Here is a 6,702-nt window from a genome sequence, read left to right on the forward strand (position 1 = left end):
ATGGAGGAGACATGAGCAATGCTCAGCTGGTGGCCAACAACAGGGAGGATGGAGGAGAGATGAGCAACAATCAGTTGGTCTCCAAAAACAGGAAGGATGGAGGAGAGGTGAGCAATGATCCGCTGGTTGTCGACCATGAGGAGGATGGAAAAGAGATGGACATTGGCAGGTATGTGGATGATGGAGGAAATAATATGCTGCTTATAGGAATGTATTTTTACTAGTAATGAGCATCAATACAGACACTGGAATTAGTTATTGGTCCAATGTACAGTATATTCCCAATACAAAAAAACAAAACTAGTCAGATAGTATAGAAAAACAGCTTGATATCCTAGTTAGGGGATGCAAAGAAGCTTCATCGCATACATACCTGCTTCACGCATGAAGTCCTACCACAGTACATGTTTGTGTCTTCCCAGAACTGCAAGTGTTCCTCTCTGACAATGAACATGAGCATGTTAGCAAATACTCCATGCACTGCTGGGCCAAACGTGACGTTTGCAGCCTCCTCCATAACCAAATTGACCTCCTGCTCATTGTCAACAATGCCATGCACAATACAGGCTGCCATATACTGTAGTATAATCCTCTCAACACGTCTGATGTCCTGTGAGCATGTTGGTCCATCACAGCATACAGTGGGATGCACAGATAGTACAGCAGTATGAGGGTTGAAGGCAAGCACGGGAAAGCATGGGAACGGTAGTATAGCTATTGCCTTGCATGCACTGTGCCATCACTCCCTAACTAGCTTCAATGACACCCATTAAGTTTGTTAGTTGGAATGTGAGAGGCTTGGGCTCACCTGCTAAACGTAGCAAAATCCTAACTCACCTCACTAAGATGAACCCCAGCTTCTGTCTACTGCAAGGGACCCACCTCACTGCATCTGAGCACCTCATACTCAAAGCTAAATGGGTTAATCAGATGTTTTCCGCATCATACAACTCAAAAAAAAGAGGTATCTATATTGATCAATAAAAGTATCCCATATCAAAATAAAACCACAATATCAGACCCAGAAGGGCGTTTCATAATGATTAATGGGATTTTAGGTAACATCAAAATAACCATAGCTAATATTTATGGCCCTAATGAGGATGACCAAATTTCTTTCACAATATATTTTTAAAACTTTTAGAATTTTCTGAATCAGTTATCATATTGGGAGGAAACTTCAACACAGTACTGGATCCAAATTTAGATCGCTCTCAAACCAGAAATATTTCCAAATCATGGCGTTCGTCGGACACTATAAAACAATACATGAGTGATCATGCTCTTGGGGATTGTTGGCGATCAAATAACCCACATTCTAGAGAAAACACATATTACTCACCACCCCACCAAAGATTCTCTAGAATCGACCTTTTCTTAACAAGTAACTCTGCACTGTCCAAATCACTAATCCAGAAATCCACCCAATTGTAATTAATTATAATTGTAATTTGACACCTCACTTTTGACAGATAAAGAATTTAATCATTTATTTTCAAGAGAATGGACTTCCTTCATTGAACTGAATGACTCCCCAGAAATATCACCATCCTTACTTTGGGAAACAGCTAAGGCAGTTCTAAGAGGAAGTATTATTTCATGCTCCACTCACAAGAAAAAGAAAGGACAAGAATGGCAAAATAAACTCCAACAGCGACTAGAGGAGTTGCATTCCCAACAAGCCCACTCATCTTCTGAGCAAATCCGAAATGAGATCAGGACAATTACATCTCAGCTTGAAACTATCATCCATCAAAAGACACAATTCCTTATGACACGGACAAGAGCAAATTATTTTGAATTCAATGACAAATCAGGTAAATTTCTTGCCAATCAATTGAAACGTGATAGAGAAAAATCACTTATTACAGCCATTAAAGATTCACAGGGTAGAATAACATACTCTCCGCAAGACATCAATAACATATTTAGAGACTTTTATAAGAACCTATATCACTCAGATATTGAATCGAATAAATCAAACATTCACTCATTCTTTGATGATATCGACCTTCCTAAACTTTCGACAGAACAGGCTACCACCTTTGTTCAACCACTTACTCTTGAAGAACTCAGGAAAGCGCTCTTCTCTATGGCCAACAATAAATCACCTGGATCAGATGGCTACCCAGTGGAATTTTATAAACACTTCTGGCCACTTATCTCCCCATTATTCATCAGCATGGTTACAGAGGTCAAGTCAACCTCAACCATGCCTCCGCACATGAACACTGCTCTTATCACGGTTTTGCTGAAACCCAAAAAGGACCCAACCCTCACCTCTAGTTACAGACCCATAAGCCTTATTAATCGGCGACCTTAAGATTATAAGTAAAACACTAACCAACAGAATTGAAAAAGTAATCCCATTTATAATTCACCCAGATCAAACAGGCGTTGCTGATTCAGTCTAATGAGCATATCTAAAAGAAACAACTTAAATACTATCATTGCCTCTTTGGATGCCAAAAAAGCATTTGATAGAGTGAATCGGACATACCTCTTTTCAATCCTCAACAAATTTGGCTTTGGAGAGTCCCTCATTCAATGGATCAGAATCCTCTACAACTCTCCATCTGCTTCTGTCATCACCAATGGTTACACTTGACAGCGTTTCACTCTACAACGCAGCACAAGACAAGGATGTCTGCGCTCGCCTTTACTATTCAGCATCTTTATTGAACCCCTCGCGTCGGCTATCTGTCAAAACAGTAATATTGTAGGCATACAAACAGGAAACTCTGTTCACAAAATCAGTTTGTATGCAGACGATATCCTATTGTACAAACGGAACCCAATATCATCCCTACCGGAGGTGTTCAATCTTATATCTAAAATCTCAGCTATCTCAGACTATTAAATAAATTGGCCTAAAACCACAGTCTTACCACTCATTGGGGGGGACTGTAATACTGCAACCCAGAAACTTCACTTAACCATAACAAAGGGTAATATTAGATACCTTGGGATTGATATCTCCCCCAATCTATCAGATTTGTTTACCCTTAACTTCACTCCATTGCTCAAATCCATTGAAGAAAACCTCATTCGATGGAACAACCTACCCATCTCACTAATTGGTAGGATAGCAGCAGTGAAAATGAATATACTTCCAAAAATAAACTATGTATTTTCAATGACCCCAGTGCAACCAACAGTACATTGGTTTAATACTCTCGACTCAATAGTCAACACATTTTAATGGAAATACATGAAACCAAGAATTAAACTAGCAACACTACAGAAAAAGACTGTGGAGCCCAGCAGCCCCAACCTTTAGATACTACTATCTAGCAAACCATCTTCAATTTATAATTAAATGGTTACAACCAGAGCAACAATTGGCCCATGGATGGCGAGACATTGAAAAATCTGAATGTCAGGAGTTATCATTATCCGATCTCCCATTCCTTACTGAATCTAAAAAGAAACATAATTGCTTTAAAAACCCATTTATCGAAACAACTCAGTCATCCTGGTGGAAATTCCTCAAACTCAGTGGTCACACCCTATCACCGAAGAAATTCACGCCAATCTGGCACAACCCAGATTTCCTGGTTAAAAACAGACCAATAATCTTTAGGTCTTGGAAAAGACAAGGAATTACTCATCTGGAACACATTTTTGAAACAATTCGCTTATATCCTTCCCAACCTTAACCCAAAGGTTTAATATCGGTGGCCACGGCTTCCTTCAATTCCTTCAATTACAGCAGTCTCAAAAGTTAAAATCAAATTGACGAAAAGCATCCTACAACCACCTGAAATGATTGAACATCTCACTCATATCGTTCACTTGAAAAATCCCTTTTCCCGAATCTACAAACTTTTACTAAAAATAGACGACACCTTATCTTTACCTACGATGAAATGGGAAAGAGACCTTGCTGTTCCCACCGATGTCAACCTGTGGAAGCTTATTTGCAACATCTTTTCTATGACCCGCAACTCCAAAATACAACTCATCCAATATAAGATTTTGCACGGAGCCTATATCACGAAACACAAAATGTTGAAAATGGCTTTTGTGGATGAAGACATTTGCTCTCAATGTTCCCTTGATACCAGAGATGACTACTTTCATGCCTTCTGGCTCTGCCCACCTATCTTAGCATTCTGGACCAACATCACCATGAAGCTATCAACCCTTCTGGGTCGCAGCATTCCATTCTCCCCGTCTATATGTCTTCTCGGTAACCTCTCCTCAGTCGACCCACCACTGAAACACCAACCCATTTTGATCGCCTTAACAATGGCCAAGAAAACTATATTACTCAATTGGAAAAATAGAGATAATCTCACCACATCCCAATGGTTGCAGTTATTAATAGATTACATCTCAATGGAAAAACTATTGGCAATATCCCAAAACCATGTTGATTCATTTAATGAGATATGGGCTACTTTTATCACTGACATAACTCCATCATTTAATACTTGAGTCTTCCTAAGTCGGTGCAGTGTCGTTGCGCTTTGGGGCATGTGGGGGCCCTCCAAGTCTGCCGGGGCTGCCGCGTGGTTGCTCCCCGGCCTGCTGGGCCCCTGGATCGATCCGGTCGCGACTCGCCTATCTCACCCAGTGCCAAAACAAGGCCCTGGCAAGACCCCCCCCTTGTGCGGGGCGTGGGTGGGGGTCTTGCCAGCCCGCCCATGGGGCGCCCGTGGCCCGGGTTCTGTGCCGGCTGCTGCGTCTTGTGCCTGCGCCCGGGGGTTGGTTGTATGTGTGCGCCCCTGGGGCGCAGGGCCTCCTCGTGCTCCCTGGGACTTGGTCATGCTCCTCGGGCTGGGCGCGGGAGTTGCTCCACGGCCCTCTGGCTTCTCTGGGGGCCCAGGGGTCTTCCGTGGCCGCAGGGCGGGGTACCCGGGGATCTCCTGCAGCCGGGGGTTGTCCGCGGGGCTGTGGAGTTTGGGGGGCTTCAGGGCCCCTTGGGCTGCCTGGAGGCGCCGCAACATAATACCGACCTTCTACACCAGTACCAATGGGGATAAGTCATGTACACTCACCGTTGGACATCTTACACACACACACACACATGCACACACGCATCCCTGCTTGGAGTGCACCCCAGCACCCTCCTGGTTGCATTACTCTCCTTTCCTCCCTTATTTACTATCATAACTTTGACAGGAAGAGGCCACGGGACCAGTTGTAGTTCCAGTTTTCCTGGACCTAATTCAGTTTTTTTTCAATACATGTTGTCATCCAATGTTCATTTTTTTTGTGTAAATGTTGTTTGTTTCTATGTTTATTTGTCTCACCGTGGTGATTCTCCCTCTCTTGGAGTAGTGATAAGTTGTGTATAGATCCAAACATGATGAATAGTTCTCCAAAGACGGGGACTGGTGGTGGCTCTCCATAACCAAAACTGTGCTCTTGTCATTCTACACGGCATCCACAGGACAGAGTTATTGCAGCAGTTCTTGATGATTTAAGAATTAATAAAGAGTTGTATTGCAGGTTGAGAACTTGAACTCCACTTGCAGATTAACTCTGTCCTGGATGCAAATGGCATACAAATACTCTGTGCCTGTGCATCCTGGAACTCCTTGTTATACCACTGTGGTGATCCATAAGTGGATGGTGGCAGGACAGTCAGGCATCCAAGTATTACCTAAGCATCACTGTTCAGGGCATCAAAAATAACCTTGTACTTTTTAGTCTTCATGGATTTCTGGTTGTGGCGGATCAAGTTGAGGCGGTGTGACTCAATTTTTGCCATCATGTCACATACGTACTGCTGTGTCAGTTTTCCACCACAGAGCAGTAGATTGACTTGATGAGCAGGGTCGTGCACTTGAAGATGGTAGGGGTAGAAGATGGTAAGGGGAGAACAGTTTTAGTGTGATTCCTGCCAGCTCAGTGTGGTACCCCTTTGAAACTGCAAGGAAACATATGCTGGATGCCTGGCGTAGATCATCGGACGTCTTCCTCTGAGGTGAAGAGTGACTGCCAGCTTTCCAAACTGCTCTGTCGTCGTTGCTCCTGGAGCAATGACAGCCATGTCGCTATCTGACGGAAGGTTCATGGTGCCACGATTAAGGTCTCGGTACCGCTGAGCTCATTGGGGCAATCGTTCTGGGCCACATAAGGGCTGATTTGAACTGCTGCACGTAAAGGTTGCACTTGTGAATGGCCTCTTGTGCTCTCTGCAAAAAGTGTTCATTCAGACTGCTATTCGAGGGGTGGGCGTGATGGTACTGGAGCTCATGGGAAGGATCATGGAAGTGGGTACGGCCCTGCTCTGAAAGGGGACCAACAATGTAATGACAAACCTTACCTTGTATGCGCACCCCAGGATTGGAGCAAGTATCTCCCTAACACCAATACTTGCCATTGCCAGCCCGTTGTTATACTGTTTGGCCTGCTTCAAAGTTCTGATTAAGGAAAAGGTCCATAATAGCGTCTGGAGTCTGGTGGTGGGATTGAGCCAGTTTTAGGATTTGTGGGGTCATACGTAAGGTCAATGTTCCCTGAGTTGCAGCAGAATACTTTCCTTGCTTTTCATACAAAGGCACCACAATGTCAACATTTTGGACATTGAAAGCAATACCTCTACAATTTGGTGTTTTTAATAACTAAAAATTTGTAATTAAATAAATAAGCAATAATCTATAATTAAAAATTATCTCATTAGGGCACCACCTCTGTTTTGGTAAGTTGAAGGAAACGAAAATGTGTTTAATTTAAGTAAATCAGTCAACC

The sequence above is a fragment of the Zeus faber genome (genome assembly GCF_960531495.2).
Source record: "Zeus faber genome assembly, chromosome: 22".
NCBI lineage: Eukaryota > Metazoa > Chordata > Actinopteri > Zeiformes > Zeidae > Zeus > Zeus faber.